This window comes from Chiloscyllium punctatum, chromosome 19, assembly GCF_047496795.1.
Source record: "Chiloscyllium punctatum isolate Juve2018m chromosome 19, sChiPun1.3, whole genome shotgun sequence".
NCBI classification, from domain to species: domain Eukaryota; kingdom Metazoa; phylum Chordata; class Chondrichthyes; order Orectolobiformes; family Hemiscylliidae; genus Chiloscyllium; species Chiloscyllium punctatum.
The window spans coordinates 48,863,506-48,889,793 of NC_092757.1; the positions used below are offsets into that span (position 1 = coordinate 48,863,506).

Genomic DNA, 26,288 nt, shown 5'->3' on the forward strand with positions numbered 1-26,288 from the left:
TAAGAAAATATTTATTCTAATTATAAATCTTAACGAATACTTCATTAGATAGATTTCCTTTGATGAATAGCTTTTTCTGAAGATAAACATTTTAAAAGTTGCATTTCACAATTATTTTATATATTACTAATGTGTCTGTTTTATTTTTGAAATCCTAGCCATTTTGCCAAGCAATGGGTTTTTGCAGACAGTCAACTTCAACCACCCAGACATAAAATTTGACACAACAAAGCACTTACAAGGTATGAAGCATTACATTTAATCAGTATTTTAACCAAAATATTGTTCACAAGAAATAAAACGTCATAGTTAAGCTACCTTGCAATGACAGTTTTCTCATAGTATTTAATCCCACAGCACTTTACGTGCAGACTCTGACTCCAATCAGGAGCTGAGACCAACAGACCTTTTTGTAAATCCTGTCAGAACACAGCGTCAGAACAAAGACTGAGGTTCTGCCTGTGGGTGATTCAGTAAATAGTTGCCTTAACTCTGGAGCCTGACTTTTCATGTAGATATTTTGTTGTTGTTCACAACAGAATTTATTGGTCACTGTTAGTGATGCAGCCTGTGTAAGATGTCAACCCTTTTTTTTAGTCAAAGACCCTTTGGGTTTTGCCAGGATGTAAGCTTTTAATAAGAAATTTATATTTTATTGATGAAAGCCACACTTTCACCATGGGTTTTGTCACTCTGCTGTTCAGTGCTCTGTGCTTGCTAACACAGAAGCAAATTTAGCAGATCCTCTTACAGTACTTCAACTGAAGAAATTGCAGCATGTTTTAGAAGCCTTTCAGGCTGCCTTTTTGCTGACAATTGACAGCTGGTGATTTAATCCGCCAGACTTATTCTGTCAGAGTAAATTTGTTTCTCCTTCAAGCCAAAGGGCGATTTATTGTACTTTACTGAAATGAGAAATAAGAAGTCATCAATAAATTGTTTCCTGATTAATGTCATTCCATGGAAAGCACAAGTAACTAAGAATAAATACCTGAAGAGTCTCCCTCATCAAATTTGTATGTGTTCAAGATGATATTTGTGGAGTTAGAAAAAGAAGTCAATTTGAAATTAGTCTTGTGGCACAAAATGTAAAGCATTCATGAACTTTCAAAAATAATATGATCATACATCTGCTTAGGTCACAACTTGATTCCATCCCAACAATCCACCTATATAGATTTTTGCAATATTTCAGTTCTTGTTTGGAGATGTTTAAATTTGTGTTTTTTGTCATGGCTTCCTGGAGAGTTTATTTTAACTGAGAGGTCATTTTACCAATGTCTAGCTGTGGTGCAGTTAATACTTTCTCATGGTCTGTATGGTGTACACACCATGTTTTAAAATTTCATGTGATCCAGCAGAAAAATAAGAAATAGACCTCCTGCACATTTTAGTAAATTTACTTTCGTCGACTGACCACCTGCTAATCTTTAGGATTTAAGGTAAACTATTTCTGGCCTATAGGATCTAGAGGTTAGTTTCTTGAAGTATATTTTGAGAATGTGATCACTAAAAATCAATCTTCATTTCGCTAATATTACTTTGTAAAAGCTATTTCTAAGCAATATATAGAATTATGGAAACACTCTTTCTATACTTTGGATATATTAAAGGGCAGTGTCTTGGATGACAAGAAGCCATACAACAAAACTTCATTAAATATATACAAAGGAATAGAGAAGCTAAATTTTACGTAGGCCTCTTAAAAATGAGGCTGAGGAAAGAATAATGGGAAACCAGAAAATGACAGAGGAGTTGAATAAATATTTTGCATTAGTCTTCACAAAAGAATACACTAATAGCATTCCAAAATTATGACATATTTAAAAGGCAAAAAAGCTTGAAACAAATGCATTAATTATCACGAGAGAAAAAGTGCTCAGGAAACTAGTCCCTGGACCTGATGGGTTTCATCCTAAAGTATTAATGGAAGCAGCTCCAGAGATAGTGGATGTTCTGATAGTAATTTTCCAGGAATTCTTAGATTCTGGAGAAGTCCATGTAATACCTTTTATTTAAAAAGGAAAGTAAACCAAAAAAAGAGTTGACTATAGGCCAGTCAGTTATTGGAAAAATGTGTTCCTTTGTATATATTTAATGAAGCTTTGCTGTATGGCTTCTTATCATCCAAGACACTGCCCTTTAATATATCCAAAGTATCGAAAGAGTGTTTCCATAATTCTATATATTGCTTAGAAATAGCTTTTACAAAGTAACATTAGGGAAATGAAGATTGATTTTTAGTGATCACATTCTCAAAATATACTTCAAGAAACTAACCTGTGGATCCTATAGTGCTATAATGAATGTAATAGCAAAGCATTTAGGAATACATAATATGATCAAGCAGATTCAGTGTTGTCTCATGAAGGGGGAGTTATGCTTGGCACCTTAATTAGAATTCTCTGAGGAGGCAATAAGATAAATAAAGGGAAAGTAGTGAATGTAATATTTTTGGATTTTTCAGAAGGTGTTTGATAAGGTACCTTCAATTAGGCTTCTTACTAAGATAAGAACCCGTAGTGTTGGAGTTAGTAAATTAGCATGGATAGAGGATTGGCTAACAAATAGAAAACCGACAGTTGATTTAAGGGGGCCATGCAAGCATACAAACAAGGCATACAAGTATGCCACTCAGCCTTTTGACTCAACATGTAAAGACATTTAAAGACTCTGTGTAATACTTATGGCATCTGGTTGATGTATGTGACTTCAGGAACGAGTGCGGGCCCATCCTTAGAAATGCAGCTAATGAAACCCTGCAAGTTGGCTGTAGTTCAACCTTTATTTCTTATTCACTGATTTGCTTCTCAGGACCATGGGCCTGAAGATTTGGAAATAAATATCATTAGTATTTGCGTCTTAGTAGTTGATAAATCTTAAATTATAACTACCATCAGTTGGATCTTCTCAGCCACTTGAGAAGCCAATTATGAATCATCCACTTTGCTGCAGGTCTAAACTCACTTGTAGGCCAGACTGCATAAGGATTGCAGATTTCCTTCCCTAAAATACCTTAGTGATCTTGTTGGGTTTTTACTATATTCTAGAAGTTACTAGAATGGAGACTAACTTTGAATTCCATATTTCTGAAATTGATTACATTGACATTCCACCAGTTGAAGTTAATGCATATCCCTAAAACTTTAGCTGTGCCTCTAGAATACTAATGTTGGTGCTACCATCCTCTATTGTTGACTCTTCATTGTCTTCCTATTTCTCTTCACTACATGGGTTGGTCCTACTTCTGGAAAGCTGCAGTGGGAATGGAAAGGGATTGTTTGTGGCAAAAGTGAAAGTAAGAAGTGATGTGACTAGAAGCAGTGCAGCAAGAGTTTTAACAATCTGAGATATGTTGCAAAAATCATTGAGTTCAATTTTCAGGTGACATAACCTAACAACTGCACTCCATTCATTCAAAATTCAGTCGATCATAATTACTCACCGTAGGAGCAAAATTCTGATGGGAATAGCTTTCAGGAGGCAGCAGAGTTCTGGCACATTTAGTTTATTCGAGCATCACAGGTAGCTTGCAAGGAGAGACATGCAAGACATACCATACAGCGCATTGCGCTCAGGCTCAATACAGTGCAATTTCTTAATTTATACATTTTCTCATATCCCTGATACATTTCCTCCCCCTGTATACTATTGATCAAGAGCGCTGGATTTTCTAACCATGATTGGCTTCTTGGTACAACACTTTACATTAGCAATTTGGTTGTTTCTGTGTTCCGATTGGGTCATTTTAGTACGAGATGTTTAACTTTTCATGGTTACTGGCAACCCTTATCTTTCAACTGTGACAACTATGTCTGCTATCTTGTACAAGGCTGTAACATAAACACCGAAGCTTCTGAGCTTCCCGATCAAAGGAAATACAGTGTAAATCAATATGCAATCCAATTCTCTTAGCTGCTGTCCTTGTTAGGAGATAAGAGAGGCCCCTTCGGTTTTGCCTGAAATTAGATTTTAGATCTGCTAATGCTTTTATGATTTTATTTATATATTTGTTAAATCTGTAATTACTTTGGAATCTGTATCTATGATTACCTTGAAGAATCATAACTAAAGTCTACTTGTAGTATTATAACTAATTGATAAAGGAACTTAAGAAAAATAACTAATTAATATGAAATGTTCTTATCTCAGTTAACAGTTACTGCCACATATCTACTCTTACTTAAAAACAGATAGCTATTGTTCTCTTGTGTTTAGACTACATGAGGCAAAGATTTCCCACACCGTCTCATTTCTGTTAGGCATGTCCTACAAAACTTGTCAGAGCTTTCGTTGGCCATTTATGCTGCTCTGTCATGGGCAGCTCCAACACTCGCCAACAAGAAAACATGATCAATTAGTCTTTGGCCCTTAGATTCATATGCCTTATCTCACCCTCCCACAGTTAGCACTGTTACAAGCTTCATGCACTCACACATTGCATACACTTGCACTTTTTAGCTGCGATAGGCACATTGTCCAACTATAATCTATTGCAAATTGGCAGTCTGCCCCCTTTAGCTCTAGGAGAAGTTGGCAAACAACTGAAGGCAGCAAGAAAGAGTCGAAGTGGACAAGCACTTCTGCAGATTTAACCCCATGAAGGAATTAATCACCTTGGCAGCACATGGCAGATTGTAAACTTCTTCCTGCAGTGTTTGAGTTTTCTTGCAGCAACACTCCTGGCATTAATCTTCTCTGTTACTTCTTTTTGTCACTTCTTGAACATACATATGGAAAGCCCTCGCTGCCCTATGGTTTCGGCAGATTTCTTTACAAATTTTTTGAAGACCTCCAGTACAATGTCAGAAAACCTTGGTGCTCATACTGTCGTTTGATCAGCTATTCTTTGAAGAATCTCAGCCTAAGTTTGCTTTTTGAAAAATTTATATCTCGTCTTGCAGCCATTATGCAGTTCCCTTTCTGTGATGCTGATTCCCTTTAGTTAGCCACTACGAGTATAGGTTCCCTTGCTGATGTTCATTGCAATGAGTAGGTCCAAGATAATTGTGTATCTTTGTTTTTAGGGGTTTAGCCATTTTAAACCACAGTCACTTTCATACAGACATGTTCGGGGAAAACTTGTAAAGTATGTCCGAGCCGGTGACTTGACTTAGATGACCTCAGTGGTTTGGACTTTTAAAAAATCGTTTTCAGTTTTTTTGTTTGGGTTCCTTAATGAAAAGTGATTTGTGGAAGTGCTGTATCCCTGCATGAGTTTGTTTCATAGCTGAAAAATGAGTTGCTGGAAAAGCGCAGCAGGTCAGGCAGCATCCAAGGAGCAGGAGAATCGAAGTTTCGGGCATAAGCCCTTCTTCAGATTACATTCGGCAAAGATTTCCCACACTGTCTCATTTCTGTTAGGCATGTCCTACAAAACTTGTCAGAGCTTTTGTCAGCCATTTTATGCTGCTCTGTCATGGGCAGCTCCAACACTCACCAACAAGAAAACATGATCAATTAGTCTTTGGCCCTTAGATTCATATGCCTTATTTCAACCTCCCACAGTTAGCACTGTTACAAGGTTCATGCACTCACACATTGCATACACTTGCACTTTTTAGCTACGATAGGCACATTGTCCAACCATAATCTATTATGGTTGGTTAGCACTGCTGCCTCACAGCGCCAGAGACCCGGGTTCAATTCCCACCTCAGGCGACTGACTGTGTGGAGTTTGCACGTTCTCCCCGTGTCTGCGTGAGTTTCCTCCGGGTGCTCCGGTTTCCTCCCACACTCCAAAGATGTGCAGGTCAGGTGAATTGGCCATGCTAAATTGCCCGTAGTGTTAGGTAGGGGTAGATGTAGATGTCGATGTAGGGGTATGGGTGGGTTACGCTTCGGTGGGGCGGTGTGGACTTGTTGGGCCGAAGGGCCTGTTTCCACACTGTAAGTAATCTAATCTAATCTAATCTAATCTATTGCAAATTGGCAGTCTGCCCCCTTTAGCTCCAGGAGAAGTTGGCAAACAGCTATTTGGAAGGGAGATGGGCCTTCCTGAAGAAGGGCTTATGCCCGAAACGTCGATTCTCCTTCTCCTTGGATGCTGCCTGACCTGCTGCGCTTTTTAGCAACACATTTTTCAGCTCTGATCTCCAGCATCTGCAGTCCTCACTTTCTCCTGAGTTTGTTTCATGTCAGGGGTAGCTAAAAACAATTAAGAATGCAAAATACTCTGGAAGCTGAAAAGCTTGAACTAAAACCAAAAGATCCTGGAAACACACAACAGGTCTGGCAGCATCTCTGGGAAGAAAAACACAGAGTTAACTTTTGTATTCAAAAAGCAGTTTAAACCAGCGTTAGCCATTTGTGGACTGTTTGTAATTCTTGGCCTTAAAATGTCACTGTGACTCAAAGCATGATTATAGCTTTGAAGGGGGTAATTTGGTTCATCATGTCTGTAGTTGCTCACTGCAGGAGCCACTCACCTAATGACACTAGCCCTCCTTTCCCCCCATAACCTTAACATTTTTTTGCCAGATAATAATCCAGTTTTCTTTCGAAAAACATGATTGAATCTGCCACCCCCTACTACCACAGTTTTAGGTTGTGTATTTTCTGGCCTAACTACTTGTTGCAATAAAATAAGGTTTTCTTCCTAAATGTAGGAAGTGGCATTTGAATCCACATCTCCAGAGAAGACAATGATTTGAACGCAGAACTTTTGACCATTCAGTCATTCTTGGTGTATGTAGATTAATAGATAGTAATTGGCTGATTAGTTAACAGTTTACAGGTTAGAAGTGAAAGTAATTTTTAATGAAGGTAAATAAATCAATCGGTTTGACATTCTGGGACATATGATTTATCCAAATTTGCAGACTGTTATAAAATACAGAGAGACTAGATCTAAAAATAGATTTTAAGAAGAATTTAGTTGTTATTCAAGTAGACAGAGACAGGACACAGATTTTAGCGCAGGTACATGTGAAACATTATAAACAAATTTGAAGAAAATAAATGCAAAAGGAATTTGTTTAGCTCAAAGTACATACAGTATTTGGAAGGGAGATGGGCCTTAAATAATGAATGTGTCCTTTTCACAACTAAACTGTAAGATGTAACAATGAAAAGAGCTTTAAAGAAGTGAGATATATAGCAGGAACTATCTAGAAATCCTAACAGATGCAAGTTTTCTAGGTGTACTCTGTTCCAATTTGGTTACAGCGTCATAAAAAAACACTTTCATTAGTAATGATAGAGAAAACAACAGGTTGGGATACAAGCATGAAGAATATAGAGTTGTAGACTCGTACATCATAGAAACAGATCCATAGTCCAACTCATCCATGCCGACCAAATGAACTAGTTCCATTTGCCTGGGTTTAGCCTATAGCCCTCTAAATATTTCCTATGCATGTACCTGTCCAAATGTCTTTTAAGTGTTGTAACTACCTGCATCTACACTTCCTCCTCATTCAATATATGCACCATCCTGTATGTGAAAGAGTTTCCCCTTGGGTCCCTTTTAAATCTTTCCCGTCACACCTTAAGCCCATGCCACGTAAAACTTTAGTTTTGGAATATTGACATACAATTACATGGATGCAGGTTTGCTCGCTGAACTGGAAGGTTCATTTTCAGATGTTTCGTCACCATACTAGGTAACATCCTCAGTGAGCCTTCGAACAAAGCACTGCTGGCATTTCCTGCTTTCTATTTATATGTTTGGGTTTCCATGGATTGGTGGTGTCATTTCCTTTGGTGGCATCATTTCCTGTGGTAATGTTATTTCCTGTTCTTTTTCTCAGAGGGTGGTAAATGGGATCCAAGTCAATGTGTTTGTTGACAGAGTTCCAGTTGGAATGCCATGCTTCTAGAATTCTTGTGCACGTCTCTGTTTGGCTATACCTAGGATGGATGTATTGTCCCAGTTGAAGTGGTGTCTTTCCTTATCTGTATGTAAGGATACTAGTGAGAGAGGTTCATATTGTTTTGTGGCTAGTTGATGTTCGTGTATCCTGGTGGCTAGTTTTCTGCCAGTTTGTCCAATATAGTGTTTGTTATAGTTCTTGCACAGTATTTTGTAAATGACATTAGTTTGCTTGTTGTCTGTATAGGATTTTTCAAGTTCATTAGCTGCTGTTTTATTGGTGTTGGTGGGTTAGTGGGCTACCATGATGCCAAGAGGTCTGAGTAATCTGGTAGTCATTTCTGACATGTCTTTGATGTAGGGTAGAGTGGCTAGGGTTTCTGGATGTGTTTTGTCTGCTTAGACTGTGTTCATTGGGTACCCATTATTCTTGATTACACGGTATAGGTGATTTTCCTCTGCTCTGCATAGTTCCTCTGTGCTGCAGTTTGTGATGGCTCTTTGAAATGTTGTTCTGATGCAGCTTCCTTATGGATGTTGGGATGATTGCTTCTGTACTTCAATATTTGGTCCATATGTGTTGCTTTCTTGTATACGCTGGTTTGAAGTTCCCCATTGGCTGTTCGCTCTACTGTGACATCTAGGAATGGCAGCTTGTGTTGTTTTCCTCCGCTTTAGTGAATTTTATGCCAGTAAGGTGTATTGATGGTCTTGAAGGTTTCCTCTAATTTGTTTAATTTACTAATGACAAAACTAAACCAAAGTTGATGTTCATGTATCCTGGTTGACCCAAAGTTGGCTTTGAATGGTTAGCAGAGCTGTTTTATCGAGTCTCTGCATTACTGTCTCTGCTAAGAATCCTGATATCGGAGATCCCATGGATTTTCCATTGGTTTGTCTGTAGGTTTTGTTGTTGAAGGTGAAGTGGGTGGTAAGGCATAGGTCCACTGGCTTAATGATACTGTCCTTGCTGATGAAGTTGGTTGTGGTTGGTGTATGTATCTTTGGGTCTTCTAATAGTGTAGTCAGTGTTTCCTTGGCCAGGTTGATGTTGATGGATGTGAAAGAGCTTTAGATTAGATTAGATTACTTACTGTGTGGAAACAGGCCCTTCGGCCCAACAAGTCCACACCGCCCCGCCGAAGCGTAACCCACCCATACCCCTACATCTACATCTACCCCTTACCTAACACTACGGGCAATTTAGCATGACCAATTCACCTAACCTGCACATCTTTGTGACTGTGGGAGGAAACCGGAGCACCTGGAGGAAACCCACGCAGACACGGGGAGAACGTGCAAACTCCACACAGTCAGTCGCCCGAGGCGGGAATTGAACCCGGGTCTCTGGCGCTGTGAGGCAGCAGTGCTAACCACTGTGCCACCGTGCCGCCCACTACAGCTGTTACATCAAAGGAGACCATTATTTCATCCTCTTCGATCTTGGTGTCTTTGGTCATCAGGAATTCTTGGGTGGAGTGGACGGAGTGGCGTGAGTCTTCTTCTAAGTGTTTTAGTCTTTGGTGTAGTTCTTTGGCCAATCTATAAGTTGGTGTTCCAGGTATAATTACATGTTGGAGAAAGTGAGGATTGCAGATGCTGGAGATCTGAGTCAAGAGTGTGGTGCTGGAAAAGCTCAGCAGGTTAGGCAGCATGTGAGGAGCGGGAGAATTGTCATTTCAGGTATAAGCCATTCATCAGGCATGATAAAGGGCTAATGCCCAAAACGTTGATTCTCCTATTTCTCTGATGCTGCCTGACCTGCTGTGCTTTCCCAGCACCACACTCTCGACATATAATTACGTGATGGCTAACACACAACCTCCTCATGAGTTCAACTATTTATGATATTTTATAAACTGCATTTGAACGACTTTATCACTACAAATGATATCTTCCTACATGAAGATAATGAAATAGGGAGGAAACAATAAAACCTGTTAATGGATTTAATTGCTTTTTCATTGAACATGGGCATTACTGACAATGCCAATGTTTACCCAATTCTAGATGCCCTTGAGAAGATGGAGGTGAGCCACCACGTTGAATGATTGCAATCCATTATGTGTAAGTACACCTCTAGTACTGCTAGGAAGGGCCAAAGCTACATGTTCCCCTTGAGCAGAGGGGAACAGGTCCTCAAGCTGAATCATTTGGGCTGTAGGTGTAGCTTTTTGTGCGTGTGGTCCTGTCATGAGGCATTGCGCTTACAACTTTAATGACCTCTTCTGATCTGCTGCAAGGAGGCAACCTCTATTGAACTGACAGCCTTCATGTGTAATATCCAGTTTGGAGCTTTAACAATGCTGATTGACTGATCTGCATCATAGTTCACCCCTTGGACAGTTTCCCAATATGAAGAATGTAGCTGTTCCAACATGGCTTCCATTGCTGTCCCTCATAATTTTTTGACATTCTCTCTGCGATTGAAACTAATGATCTATAAAGCTATTGTCAGTGTGCTAGCATGGAGTTCAGTTTTGCTGATAAAGAAATTAGGAAGTGGCATGGTGAACTTATTGAATACCAGTTGAATAGTGATATGAAGTTCTTATTTCTGAGTGGCAAGAGGCCTGTTTGAATGCATTGGCATCTTCATTATGACATCATCTTGCTCAACTAATGCATAGTTTCCTAACTGCTGCATGAAAGCAAGACATCAACACTTCCTGACATAGAATCACGAAAATGAAAATATAGCCATTCGTCCCATCCGTTCTGCAGTAACTCTTCGAACAGCATCCCACCCTGAGCCACCTATCCCTGTAACCTGTATTTACTCTGGCTAATCTACCTAATTTACATATTCTATGGGCAATTTAGCATGGCCACTCCACCTAACCAGCACATCTTTGGACTGGTGGAGGAAACTGGAGCACCCAGTGGAAACAGGGAGGCACAGGGAGAATGTGCAAACTCCGCGCAAATAGTTACCTCATTCTGGAATTGAATCCTGGTCCCTGGTGCTGTGAGGCAATAGTGCTAACCACTGAGCCATCGTGCCTCCAAAAGTCAAAGTAGTGACCTAGTGACTCCTGTTTGCCCTTGCTCTTCTCAACTAACATCAATCATCAATCTCTCAGAGAATGTCCCATGGATAATGACTCCACATCCAGCAGGACCTCCAAAACCTTGATGATAAAGTGAGATGTTACTTACGCTACCTCTAACATGTTCGCGGCAAATAAAATGAAACCTTTCAAGGCAGTTGCAAACTGCCAGTGCTTGACCAGGTGCACAATGGAGTGTTAAAGATGCTGCTATAACAGGAAGCCCAGGAGGTCCTGGTTTTAGTGAGTATTTCTGACTGCAGTGAATTGGAGAGTACAACAGGTGGGGTGATATTGAGCTGGGTGCATAGACGATGAGACGAGTTTGAGAAGATAGCGTAGAAAATCTGTTAGGGGTTATAGAGAGAAGCCCTCCATGAATCTTGCCAAAAATGATGCAGCCAATTTCTGCTAAGATTTAGCCCCAAGATTCTTATAATCTTTCAGATTTCTTTAGACCAAGCATCTTTGTTAAGTATATATCCTGACCCTCAGAGTTCTGACTCACAGAGGTATGATGGATAAAGTGAATCACTAAGGCTTTGCTACAGTGGGAACCATGGATGTAGAAGTCTCAAAACATATCAAAGTCATGGATGGATGTAGGTTTGCTCGCTAGGCTGGAAGGTTAATTTCCAGACGTTATGTCACCTCAACCTGAGTTATACATCTTCTCAAAACTTGCTAATATCAAAGTCAACATGAAACATTTGGAACTTGGAGGCTTTTGACAAGGACATATCCAAAACTTGGATATGAAGGAACTGAGTAAGAAACAGTGCATCTGCTGTTCTTTCTATGATAAATGATCCAATCAAGTAGTCCGGTCTCCTTTCTCACAGATAGTTCCATCCTATTCAGCTGATGGGCCTCAAAGAAAAATGGTGGCCATGTTGGGTCCAGTTACTTAAAATCACTAAAAGTTTTCCATGTAATTTCAATCATAATGATAAATGGGTAAGGAGAAAAATTGTACCTCAATATCTGGTATTAGATATTTTAAACAATTGTTATTTGTACATATACAACAAATATATCAGCATCTTTGGAAGGATTTGAAGGGAATTTGAATGTTTCTTATGCAACATTAGAAAACTAATTATCAATGAGAAATTTTATGCTTTGGATTCCAGCCTCGCAGGCAACTTGATACAGTTGTACGTAATATTTAGAATCACTTGCAGGCTTGAGTAGTACATTGCTACAATGAATCTTGAGGACTGACAAGCACGTTACTGCATGTAAAATATTCCTGTTTAGCAAATGTGTCATTCGCTCAGTGCACTAACATTGAACAGCTTACCAGAGTAGAACTGACAGACTTCTTTAGCAGCGTCTGTTGACTAACCAAGCTTGAAGATTTGCATATGTCAATATTCATTTCAGTTTCTTTGGAAACTTACTTTTTCAAGTATATAGCTTTTCTTTTTCTATTCCTTTACATTATTTTGTCTGCTATATTCTCACCTCACCAGTACTTTCTTAGATGGATCCAAGCAGATTTTCCATTTGGAATGTCCTTATGAAGATGAAAATTCTCTGTTGACATTTGCTTTCCTTAAGAAATGAAAAGATGCATTTGCTTTACTTGGTAACATTAGCGTAATGGAAGGCATATGAAGAGATTTAATGCGAGTGGAATATGTGACAAGACTATTGTGTCTGCATTTACCACAGCTATGTGTATTCATAATCTTGAGCTAAAAGGCACAGTGAATAAGTGATTTGTTTTTAACTAATTAATGATCCTGAGTGATGCATTGATGCAGCAATCCACAAATGTATGCATGCTTTTGAAGCATTACCGTTGTACAACAAGTGATGTTTTTCAAAATGTAAGTGTGAAAAATGTAGCTGTCAGTAGTTATGTTTCAGGGAAGAAACTGAAGAAGGCTGAAAGTGGTAAAGTGTTAGGGAGGCAGTGCTCACAGCAAGTATTACCCTGGTAAATGGATTTATTGTAGCAAAATAACCACCATATTAAGCCAGGATAGTGAGGATGCTGGAGTTCAGGAGGGAGACTGAGATTGAGGCATTCCATCTGTTGCATAAAATATACTTAGGCAGTTAGTCATCTGTAGAGTATTCCAAGTGACAGCGAAAGCTGGCATGACTTTCAACATTAATACTTCTTCCAATCATCACATTGGAGAGTCTTAAGAGTGATGTACTTTGCTTTGGGATAGCAAGGTCTTGTTTGTTTAATGAAAGAATCACAGACTAAAAAATGTTGTTTGATGAATCTGAATAATTGTGCAGTGTTAGTATTATATGGCTTTAGTATGCATTTGGCTCAGACTCACAATGAATTTGTGTTCTCCAAATGAAGGAATATCACTGTGAGTGGCAGTGTAGTCACTTTGCAACTTACATGGAATGTTCAGATCCCCTACCTTTCTCAGAAACTGTGCCTGATAGCCTTCTTTAGCAATTAGGATTTACATTGCTGTTGTTATTGTGGACTCGAGGATTTCAGTGATAACATTTACCAATACTTGTTCAGGTGCATACAATGTAGAACTACCTCCGAAAGACTCCGCATAGTATTAAGGGCATCTCTTCATTAAGTCCACTAATTTGATGTAGAACATTTCAGAACTTCTGTCAGATAGGTGCTCATCATTATTCTCCTTTTAATGAAATCAAACAAACTGTGATATCTTCCTTGGAGTTTACACCATAGTCTCCATAGCAGTAATGGGAGAATTTGTAGGTATGCCATTGCCTGTGGCTTATGTCAATATTGATATTTCACTTGCCCCGTGTCCTTCATTTCCCACTGTTTACTGAGTAGTTGTAATATCCTCAGAGTTACAACAAAAATAGGTTTTTTTTTATGTAATATCTTTTAATGTAGTAAAGTATTGTAAGGTGTTCACAAAAGCAAAAGGAAACAAAAATACTGAACTATAGACATGAAAGTAAAAATCTTGATGAAAAGTGAAAAGGTTAGGGGAGGCAATTCTAAACATTGGCACCAATTTAAGACTGAGATGAGGAGGAATTTTGTCTCTCAGAGGGTTGAGAATCTCTGGAAGTCCTTGCCACAAAGAGCTGTGATGGCAGAGTCCTTGTGTACATTAAACTGAGATAGATTATTGATCAGTAGGAGAATCAAGGATCACTGGGAAAATGCAGGAAAGTGGGAGGTGAGGAGTGTCAGATCAGATATAGTCCTGTTGAATGGTGGAGTAGACTTGAGGGAGCGAACAGCCTAGTTTTGTTCCAATTTGTTATGATCTTATACTGTTGAGCTATGCAATCCAACATTGCTGTTTGGAAGTAGTAAGAACAGGAATTCAAGACTGAGGACCAATTTTTGAGTTGAGAGAACTTTAGAAGATTAAAAAAAATATGTTTAAGAATATGGGAGGGAGATATTCTATTGGGAGATTTGTATCAGTCGGCAGGTGGAAAGAGGAAATCAGCATCAGGAAGGTGGATGAATCAAAAAGACAATTTGCTTAAAGGCTGATTGACAGTTAAGCTGCAGTCGTCTACCATTTTGAGAATCCTGATTCAGAAAATGCCATTGAATGTCAAAGAGGAATGGCTGGATTCTCTCTTTTCAGAAATAGTCATTGCCTGGAATTTGTTTTGGGTGAATGTTACCTGCCAATTATCTGAATGCTATCCAGTTTTTGCTGCATAAATCACAGACTGTTTCACTATACAGGTGAAAGGATTCATGAGTAGTCCTGAAAACTCTGCAATTCTCAGCCACATCCTCACTTCTGACCTCATCATGATGGAGGGAAGGAAACTGCTAAAACAGCTGAAGATGGTTGGACATAACTCCACTTCCAAGGGGAACACATATCATTATGACCTGGGGTTGTGATTATTGGCTTGAATAATGGCCATCTTCCTTTGTATCCAGTAGAGAGTTCTCCCCTGATTTTCAATAATTTCAGTTTTGCTAGGTCTCCTTGATGGCAAAAATGGTAAAATGCTACTATTTTTGTCATGAGTAGTCACTCGTGCCTCATATTGAGTTTAGCTGATTTGTCGATGTTTAGATAAAAGTTACAGTGAGGTCAAGAGCCAAATAGCTTTGGCAGAACCAACATTGAGCAAGTGATGAGCATTTTGTTGCTCTGTAATGGCTACTTGATATCATTGTTGATGACAGGTTCCATAATTTTGCTCACGATCGACAGTAAACTAATGGAGTATTTGTTTGCTTAGATTTTAATTAGATTAGAAAACAACATTGAGGCCATCAATGAGAAACAGTCTATTCAATAGTCATCCCATCCATACCAGTAAATATTCACTCCCTCCATCACTGGGACTAACAATATCAGGAGCATTGAATGAGCAAACAATAGTTCCCATGTCAGAAAAAAAAGGAAGTTAATGTGCATGAATTGTCAGATGTACAGGTTATAGTTAGAAAAAAAATATGTTGAACAGTTTATCTCCAAGATGTGTACATCTGTGTGGGAGTGTGATCTGCTTATGTGAGGATTTTCTTATCAAACTTTGCACAGCACCTAAAAGTCAGGTTTAATTGAAACTGTGTTAATCCTATACGAACCCGCTTGATATTTTGCCACACTTGTGGAAGGCTTCAGATAACAATCTCCATAAATGTGGGACTCCTGTCTGGTGTAGCTCTTCACTGTCATTGAGAATAACTGCAGTCTTAGTAAACCTGTATTATTATATGTTTCAGAGTTGTAGCACATTCTCAGTAGTGCATGAGTGGATAAGTGGCTTGAATTTATTTTAGATTAAATTTTACTCAATTGTCCTTTGATTGAGAGGACAGAAAGCATCTTTTCTTGGAGTGCTACGAGAATAATTTTCAGGCTGTGCAGACACTATAAGGTTGACTGCAATAATTCCTATCTCTCTCCCATCCAATGAAAAAGTGCTTATTTCTTCTGATTAGAAAATATTTCTGCATTTTACACTCACTATTTGTATTGGGCGGTTCTGTGTTGGATGTAGCACAGGTTAGATGCAGGGTAAAGCTGTTTATAATCTGTATAATCTGTCTTAATCCCATTGGTAGAAGAACATATTTTACCGCAGCGTTATGACATTCCTGCTTAGCATACCAATGACTCTTGTAACTACTTATTTTAATGCTAGTCTTGCCTCTGAAAGCGAAATGCTTTGAAAGCCTATTTGGAAGCTACTAATTAGTATTGTTTTTGTGATACATCGAAAAAGTCATGAGATGTGAGCTGGTTTGTGAGCCTGTTATGGTCAATCATGAATGAAATATTTGAGGCTTTTTATTATTTATTCTCTTTGAATGAGATATGCACATTTGTTTCAGTATTTTGTTATGCATGTAGCACAATTTCTTTACAAATTTTCTCTACTGCTCTCATTTCTTTCCTTCAATTTTCCTCTATTTCTTTCCTCTATATTCTGTCATTCCTGAACATGTTGCAGCAATGTGTTAAATAGAACCACGGCTATGGATCAAAGCTAATGAATTCAAACAGCCCAGGGTGAAGGAGAATCTCAGCCTCATCACCAGCACCAGTTATCATTTGATCTGACATCAACATCTCTTTAAGTTGCAAGTGCCTAACTTTGTCCCTAGTTTTAGAAGAAGTGCTTTCAAGTTGTGTAGAAGATCACATTCATTATCTAGTTTCAATGTCTTTGACAAAATATTTGTGATTCTCTTTGAATCATTACAGCCCTTCAATGATGCTGTTCTCCTGTTGGTGTTAAGTAGGATTTCCAGGATGTTGTTCCTGCAGAGAAGAAGGAATAGCAAAAATAGGTCCAAGTTACTGTTGAGATGTAACTTGGAAGGGAACTTGCAGGTCACGGTGCAACTCTTGTTCTTCATTATGGTAGAGGTTGCAGGACTGGGACATTTTGTTGAAATAGACATCAAATTAAAAAGCAGAACCACAAAGAATAATGTCTGGATTATTACTTTAGACTCATAAAAATTGGCATAGGGCCAGAAAGATTAGCAAGATTATTGTTTGGCTCAAAGATTGGTGTAGTAGTGGTAGTGTAGTAAACATTTTACAGCTGTGGAACAGTACTGACTCAGAGAGGTCTGTACTGTTGGGATGATCTCCGTCTAAACCATGTTAGGACCATTGATCTGGTGAGCTGTGTAACAAGTAGAGAGGTTTTCAGACTGTTAGCGGGGGAAAGAGATCAAATTTGGAAAAATATGTTAAAGAGGAGAGAGAAGGCAAGAGGCAAAGGTATTAATTTGGGAAAATGATAAACATATTTTGACAAGGAACAAAAGAGTAAATCAGTAGAAAAGGTTAGAAGTTACAAAAATGTTGTCGTCGCTGCTGGGAATTTGCAACATTCATACCACTGGCAAGATATTTAAAGCCCAACTCCACAACACCTCCAGACCCTGCAAGACAGAAACTGTTCCTTACTCTGTGGTTCTGCTCTGTTGGAGCTGTACCATGAGACAGAGTGGGAAGTTTTCACCCTGTTTTTCTAACAGGAGATTCACAGAAGGGGCACAAATTGGCAAAGGAGGTCATGCCACAAGATACAGCCTAAACCTAGTGGGCGGCACGGTGGCACAGTGGTTAGCACTGCTGCCTCGCAGCGCCGGAGGCCCGGGTTCAATTCCCGCCTCAGGCGACTGACTGTGTGGAGTTTGCACGTTCTCCCCGTGTCGGCGTGGGTTTCCTCCGGGTGCTCCGGTTTCCTCCCACAGTCCAAAGATGTGCAGGTCAGGTGAATTGGCCATGCTAAATTGCCCGTAGTGTTAGGTAAGGGGTAGATGTAGATGTAGGGGTATGGGTGGGTTACGCTTCGGCGGGGCGGTGTGGACTTGTTGGGCCGAAGGGCCTGTTTCCACATTGTAAGTAATCTAATCTAATCTAATCTAAATGGGTAGCATGATGGCTCAGTGGTTAGCACTATTGCCTTACAGCACCAGGGACCCGGGTTTGATTCTAGTCTTGTCTAGCGACTGTCTGTGTGGTGTTTGCACATTCTCCTCATGTCTGCGTGGGTTACCTCCAAATTTATAGGTTAAGTACATTAATCAAGGATAAATTAGAATAATATAGTAGGGGAATCAGTCTGGGTCGGTTGCTCTTCGGAGGGTTGGTGTGAACTTGTTGGGCCAAATGACCTGTTTCCACACTATAGGGAATCTGTGAATGGTGATAGCCAACTGGGTCAGTGCCATCTCCAGGGTCAAAAGAAATGGGCAGCAAGGCTTAAGAGGGTTAATTACCTTCTGTCTCCTGCTAAGGTGAGTGACACTATTTCCCTATGTTACATTACTCTCATTGGGCTGCCAATGTTCAGTCACACTCTGCCATCACATACAACTCTCACTAAGGCTCATGCACTACAGCTCTCGCTGTTGCATGCATTATGTCCATTCAGCTGATGGAATTTTACGAGGAGCTTAGTGGTGTGGGCTATGGTGAGATGAGTGGTAGAATCGGGTGAGATATTTGGCGTTAAGATAATCTTGCTGGATCTTGTTCGCTTTCCTGAACCACCGTGGTGAAATTTCTGCCGGTTAGCGATGAGTTCTCAATTGACGCTCTGCATTGCTTGTTAAACAACTTGTTAACAGCCAACCATGCCATAGGCTGCAATCTTGTTAAACTCGCCAGATCAACTAGCCATTGGGAAAGCTCAACTTGGAAACCAGAACTGGTTATTGGCAGATCCCCCCATCTTGCTCCCAGACAAACTGTGGAGCTGGGCACAATCCACCAGCACCAGCCACCTGTATCCTTCCACCACAGACATTGATGCTTTACTTTCATGAAGGCATCACCAACATCCTGGCATCCTCCAGTGCACTGGCAATGCGTCCAGTAATTACAGACTGGTCAAGGATGGTACACTGGCAGCCAGCACTGCTTGGCTGCATCCAGTACAGGTATCACACAGGGACAGGAACCTATAACACAACTTTTACCGGGATATCTACTACAGCTGCACCCATGCTCTCTCACATTCCCCTGGTGCCACCCAGTATGCCTGCAACATACATGCCTTGCCTTGCCCTAAAGTGCCGTGCATTGGTGAGCTGATATGTGAGGGAGGGGCCTGCATCTGCAAACAATCACTGGGTCTTCACAGGGGAACAACATTGTCCTCCAAGGCATGTAATCCTGCCAACGCAAGCAAGCAGGATCCCTACTCCCTGGCCATCCTATAGCAATGACTGTTCAGGTTATACCTTCCTGCACACTTCTGTGCAGCCAACCTCAGTCAAGGGCATGTACATCTTGTCTTGCAGATATTTTCTAATTAATCCATTCAGAGATGTTATTACACAATTCTGCAGCAGGTAGAACTTGAACCCGGGCCTCTTAGTCTTGAGTTAGTGACTTTGCCACTGCACCAAAAGAGCCTTACATCTTGTCTTGCATTAGTGTTGGCATGTCAATCTAGCACCACATTTGTGCCAAATGCACAGCATCTGTAGCAAGCAGTGCAAAACATCAGAAAGTTGTAGGGAACAGTCCTGGGGGGCCTGCAAAATTGATAGGGCACCTGACAGTCAGGGCGTCTCAGCGTGGTTTGTCAAGGGCAATTTCCAATACCAGTCCTGGGATTCAGCCACAATGAGGCTCCCAGTTGGGCTTGTGTTGTACACAGGGACTATGCCTGTATGCTGCAGAAAGCCGGTCATGGTGTCATTTGTCTCCATAGGAGCCAATCCAATGGCGAGGGAAAGGGATTGTCATAGTCGGGGACATGTCTATCCACCAGCCAGGTGTCTAGATGGGTCAGCGCTATCACCGGCAGGTCAAGTCGCTCAAGGGGTGGGCTACAGTCGTCCCATTGCCTCCAATCACAGGAGCTAAGGAAGCTGGGGGTAGGGGTGGCAGCTGGGTAGTTGGACTCCCATATACATCCTGAGTGATGACCAGCAAGTGTGAAATCTGTGGGAGATTGACAGAAAGGGCACTAAGAAAGGAGAGGGTGATATTGGGGGTCCCAGTGGCATGTCAACATTAAGGCTGCAGACCACTGGCACAGTACCACTCACTGTTGTTCCAATCATGAAGCTACATGGGTGGAGCGTAATGTTGAAGAGAACAATTATGAAGGCACTCAAAATGGGTGGGGAAAGTGAGCTGATATGCGAGGGAGGGGCCTGTATCTGCAAACAATCACTGGGTCTTCGCATTGTCTTCCAAGACATGTAATCCTGCCAACGCAAGCAAGCAGGATCCCTACTCCCTGGCCATCCTACAGCAATGACTGTCCAGGTTATACCTTCCTGCACACTGCTGTATACTCTTGCATGCACAGTCAGCTCAGCAGTAGGCTGTGGGTGGGAGAAACCAAGTTGTCGGAGTGAGCCACTGCCAAGCATGCATGTTACTAACTCTGCTTCTGTATCATGTATTTGAGGCTCGTCATACACCACAACCATTTTGCTTCTTTAATGGCAAAGGGGTGATGACAAAGGGTGCTATGAAGTATGTACAGGTAAAATAGATACAGGGACAACCACATGAGGAGTGAAACACTAGGGTTTATCAAATGTAAAAACTATTGAACTAACATTGCATGAAAACCAAATACTTAATGTGGCATTGTTGGAAAAGAAAATCTATTTACATCACATAAAATGCTGTACGAAAGGTTTGTGAGTTTCCCAGAAATTTATGGAGCTTGCCCCCACTCTCCTGCTGCAATACACTCAGCACATGGAGTAGAGGCAGTCTGTTCCATTGGAGAACCTGTTGGCCTTGCACCTGGAAGTTTGGTTAAGATTTATGATTGGAGGGGCCAAGCAGCTGAGGGTCATCTTTTCAGTAGCAAATTGACCCCCCCTTGGCTGGAACTTCTCAGGTTTGGAAAGGGTTGGGCAGGCAGGCTGAGAAATGGAAATGCTCTTTCCTGTGCATTTGGACAGGGTCCCTCATTCTTGAGACTGCAGGGGTTCAACAAGTGTCTGGTCTCCAGCAGTCCTCCAACTGCCAATGGCATTTCTCCCTTACCCACAATTGGACCTATTGTCGTGTGAAAATCACTAGGTGTCTTGATAGAGCTGTGGTTGTGGATATGTTCGCTGCGCTGGGAAGTTGACCTGCTGATGTTTCGTCCCCTGCCTGGGTGACATCTTCAGTGCTTTGGAGCCTCCTGTGAAGCTGTACAGTGTCTTCTGGAATTTATTTGGTTCCCTTTCCCTTTCTTCTGGTTGCCAGTTCCAGTTGTTTGTTGTTTGGTTCTAAGTCAATGTGCTTGTTGAGTGTCATGCTTCTAGGAATTCTCTGGCCTCTGTTTGGCTTGTCCCATGATCATTGTGTTGTCTGAGTCGAATGTGTGGTCCCCGTTCTTCTGTGTGTATGGCTACGATGGACAGCTGGTCATGGCATTTAGTGGCTAGTTGGTGTTCATGGATGCAGATTGTTATTTGTCTACTTGTTTGCCCTATATAGTGTTTTGTGCAGTATTTGTATGGAATCTTGTAAATTATGTTAGTCTTGCGCATGATAGGTGTAGGGTCTTTTGTCCTGGTGAGTTGTTGTCTGAGTGTGCCTGTCAGTTTACAGGCTGTCACGAATCCCAGTGGGCGGAGAAGCCTGGCTGTCAGTTCCGAGACTTTTTTATGTAAGGTAGCATGGCTAGTGAGTTAGGACATGATATGGCCCCATCACGTTATTTGTCTCTTAGGCATCTGCGAATGAAGTTGCGAGGATATCCGTTCTTGGTGAATACTCTGTAGAGGTGTTCTTCTTCCCTTTGTAGATTAGATTGCTACAATGTGTTGTAGCCGTTTTGAACAGGGTCCTAATGCAGTTTCTCTTGTATGTGTTTAGGTGGTTGCTAATGTAACGTAGGACCTGGTTGGTGTGTGTGGCTTTCCTGTATACTTTTATGGTGCATTCCGTGTTCTTTGTTTTCGCTAAGAACAAATGTCACCGCCACTTCATCCGCGATGCCTCACAGACAAGCAATGTGATGGGGCCATGTCTCGACCTGACTCGCTAGCCACGCTTCCTTATATAAAAACTGTCTCTGAACTGACAGCCAGAAATCTCTGCCCATAATTTGTAGCTCCTCCCACCAGGGCAAGAATACTTTCCTCAGAAGGGGTGAGGACACAGATATCTAGCACCCCAATGCCGATCCTACTTTGCTCCGTCTTGTTATGGGATGTTTCCTTCTGCAATGAAATAACAAAAAAGTTGCCCCTTGGGTCCCTTTTAAATATTTCCCCTCTCACCTTAAAATTATGCCCTCCAGTTTTCGACTTCCTCACCTCAGGGAAAAGACCTTGTCAATTCACCACGTCCACACCCTTCATGATTTTATAAATCTCTATAGAGCCATCCCTCAACCTCTGACACTCCAGAGAAAATAGCTCAAACTCTCCAACTCTGGCAACATCCTTGTAAATCTTTTCTGAACCTTTTCAAGTTTCACAATATCCTTCCTATAGCAAGGACCAGAATTGCACATAGTATTCCAAAAGTGGCTAACCAATTACCTGTACAGCTGCAATATAACCTCCCAACTCTAATACTCCATGCGCTGAATAATAAAGATTTGCATACCAAATGCCTTCTTCACTAACCTGTCTACTTGGTACTCCAAATTCAACGAACTATGAACCTGGACTCCAAGGTCTCTTTGTTCAGCAACATTCCACAGGACTTTGCCATAAAATGTATAAGTCCTGCCCTGATTTACCTTTTCAAGATGCAGCACCTTGCATTTATCGAAATTAAACTCCATCTGCCACTCCTCAGCCCATTGGCCCATCTGATCAAGGTTTTGCTGTACTCTGAGATAACTTTCTTCATTATCCATGACACCTCCAATTTTGGTGTCATCTGCAAACTTACTAACCAACCTCACTCCAGTACTACTTTTCTCTCAGAGAGACAGCTTGGTGCCAATAGGCACCCCCACTTAGGAGGTGCATGCGTACACACATCCCAAGGATAGAAGAAGTAATGAGCATACATTGTTTATTTCTCACAAGCAAAGGACTCGTTGACTGGAGATAGCGTCAGATGTCATGGATCCTTGAGTCATCATGTGAGGATGGAAGCAAAGGTATTGCATTCTAATGTAGATAACACTTCTGTTAAAGGCAATGTACAAGAGCTGTAGTAGTGACTGCACTGCATTGTTCATCTAGACTTTCACCAATCCCATGAATGAGAGGGTGGAATGTATGATTCCATACATTTCTGTAGACAGTGTTGTGTTCTGTCTTTCAGCTATTTGAAGGAATGTGGTGTCATTTATGGTTGAAGGCTTGTGATTAGAAATTCTTACCTCCAACCTTCAGGAAGTCCAGACCTAGTTCATTCTTTCTGGAAGTGTGTCTTAATTAGGTTCTGTCAAGCCTCTTGAGCTCAATGCTGCAACTCTATTAAGGTCTTTTACACATTCTTGCAGGTCAATGTCATCCTCCCCATAACCATTGCCCATTGATATTCAGTAATGTTACCATCACTGAATTCCCCACTGTCAACATCCTGGCGATTATCATTGAGCAGAAACTCAACTGGACTCATATAATGGCTACAAGAGCAGGTCAGAGGTTAGGAATACTGTGGAGAGTAACTCACCTCCTGACTCCCCAAAGCCTGTCCACCATCTACAAGGATCAAGTTAGGAATGTGTTGTCTTACAACGTGGAAGTCGAACCCTTCTGCTAATTAAGTTAATCACCCAGAGAAGATCACCTCACCTCGTAATTTGTTAATAATGTGTGAATGAAAGAAGATCCCTGATTTCCACTGTATAAATGAAAAGTAACAGTTTATTTATTTAACCCTAGCAGTGGACACTAACAAAACTATTAGCAAATTGAATGCTCTTTCCATTAACTAACCACTACCTTAGCAAACCCCAATTCTAATAATATTCTGTTCCAATAACACAATTAATAATAACAGTAAATTAGCACTTAATCTCTTGAAGTCCACACAGATGGTCTTCTCTTTTTCCTTCAGCCTTCCTTCCTCTTCCCAAATCTGCTGTCTTCTCCTGGGTTGTCTTTTTACGCATTACGGTGAGCATTTTTAACTATCGAATGCCTTGGTAACTTTTAAATATATGTGCCTTCTTAGAGATTTCTTTGAGAGTTTTTCATGCTGGATGGGCAGTTAGCTCTGAGCAATTTTCAAAATGCCCTCCTTTATAAATCCCATTACTCCTGCCATCTCTTTGGTCTGATTTTGTCAATATAATCAAATTTAAACTCAATTGGCCTTGGGTATCCTGGACATATTTTAATTGGTTATATTTAAATCCATTTGCCTTAACTTAAAAAAAAACCAACCCAAGCTTATGTTAATAAACCCACTACCAATCATTACATACTTTCAATTCTTAGTACCCTCTGTGACTCCGTGAGTTGGTCACAGACACGTGCTGTCAAAATCTCAGCTTAGAAAAGTGCTCTGTCTCTCTCAAATGGACCATACATACTTTTGACTTCATAACAGGTTGGAATACTCTTCACTTGCCTGAATGAGCCCAGCCTCAACAACAACTAAGAAGTTTGACACCATCCAGGACAAAGCAGCCTGTTTGATTGGCAAGACATCTACAAGCATCGACTTCCTCCACTGATGCTCAGTAGCAGCAGCATATACTATCTACAAGATACACTTGCAGAAATTCACCAAAGATCCTCAGACAAAAACTTTCAAACCCTCAACCACTTCCGTCTAGATGAACAATGGCTGTAGGTTCCCCTCCAAGCTACTCACCATCCTGACTTGGAGATATATCATGGTTCCTTCACCGTCGCTGGGTCAAAATCCTGGCATTCCCTCCCTAAGGGCATTGTGGGTCAACCCACAGCCCGTGAACTTGCAGTGGTTCAAGCAGGCAGCTCACCATCACCTTTCCCAGGGCAACCAGGGATGGGCAATAAATACTGGTCAGCCATGGCATCCATAACCTGCAAATGGATAAATTCTTTTTAAAAATTCACAGAGAATTGCTGTCACTTCCCCATTTTTCCTGCCTTCAGGCCACCCCTCATTTGTTAGTTCTAGTTAAGATGCAACATGTACTTTCTGGGTTATTTTGCAAGGTTCTACCGTAGGAGAAAGTGAGGACTGCAGATGCTGGAGATCAGAGCTGAAAATGTGTTGCTGGAAAAGTGCAGCAGGTCAGGCAGCATCCAAGGAACAGGAGAATCAACATTTCGGGCATAAGCCCTTCTTCAGGAATGAGGAAAGTGTGTCCAGCAGGCTAAGATGAAAGGTAGGGAGGAGGGACTTGGGGGAGGGGCATTGGAAATGCGATAGGTGGAAGGAGGTCAAGGTAAGGGTGATAGGCCGGAGTAGGGGTGGGGGCGGAGAAGTCAGGAAGAAGATTGCAGGTTAGGAAGGTGGTGCTGAGTTCGGGGGATTTGACTGAGACAAGGTGGGGGGATGGGAAATGAGGAAACTGGAGAAATCTGAGTTCATCCCTTGTGGTTGGAGGGTTCCTAGGCGGAAGATGAGGCGCTCTTCCTCCAACCGTTGTGTTGCTATGGTCAGGCATCAGAACCTTATCTGGGGCGGCACGGTGGCTCAGTGGTTATCACAGTCTCACAGCACCAGCGACCCGGGTTCGATTCCAGCCTCAGGCGACTGTCTGTGTGGAGTTTGCACATTCTCTCCATGTCTGCATGGGTTTCCTCCGGGTGCTCCGGTTGCCTCCCACAGTCCAAAGATATGCAGGTCAGGTGAATTGGCCATGCTAAACTGCCCATAGTATTTAGGGATGTGTCGGATAGGTGCATGAGTGAGGGGTAAATGAAGGGATGTAGGTCTAGGTGGAATACTTCTCGGAAGGTTGGTGTGGACTTGTTGGCTGAAAGACCTGTTTCCACACAGTAGGAATTCAAATTCTTAAGAATTCCCAGGCTTGCTGCATTACTGCCCTGATGGAAGCATGTACAACATTGTACCGTCATTCTACGTCAGTTGAGGGTTTCGCCAACAATGTCTTCAACCATATTTGAAAGGGCCAGTCCTTGTCTCCCATCAGCCTTCCTTGGATGGCCTAAGGATTTTGGAAGGACGCAGCAATCTGAGAACGTACATATCATAGCAGCTTCCGAGGTATCTATGACATACCTCCAGAAGCTGCTATCATTGGTCACAATGTGATAGACATTGATGGAGTAGAAGCCTTTTCATTTGATCGACTATAGAAGTGAGTGAGCACTGAGAACGCAGGCTAAGAGGAATATTTTCTGTGTGTGTGTGCGTGTGTGTGTCAGTGTGTGTGTATATGAACGTGACCTGGCAGAAGCATATAAGGCATAAATATCTGTGAGCACCATAGTGGTGTCCTGACAGGATGAAGTGGTGAGTGAACTCTGCCGAAAGCAGCTATGATGATGTGGTTTGATGATGCCGAATTGGGTGGACAGGATTGTGCCCATTGGATATTCAGGGAGGTGGTCATGGTATACAAATAAATGAAGGCCAAGAGAGGCAAGTGGAGAGCTTTTGCACCAG

The 26,288-nt window shown here is 41.3% G+C and overlaps 1 protein-coding gene across 10 annotated transcripts in view; it reads left to right on the forward strand.

Annotated features, from left to right (window-relative positions):
* srrm3 (serine/arginine repetitive matrix 3) overlaps positions 1-26,288 on the forward strand; it is a 779,036-nt gene that overhangs the window by 240,554 nt on the left and 512,194 nt on the right. For 9 of the 10 annotated variants that reach the window (XR_011963284.1, XM_072589350.1, XM_072589341.1 and 6 more), the window contains one exon: positions 159-242. The exons of the other annotated variant lie outside the window; for it this stretch is intronic. The gene's annotated coding sequence lies outside the window, so the exon portion shown is untranslated. The remainder of the gene's footprint in view (positions 1-158; positions 243-26,288) is intronic. 10 annotated transcript variants of the gene reach the window in all.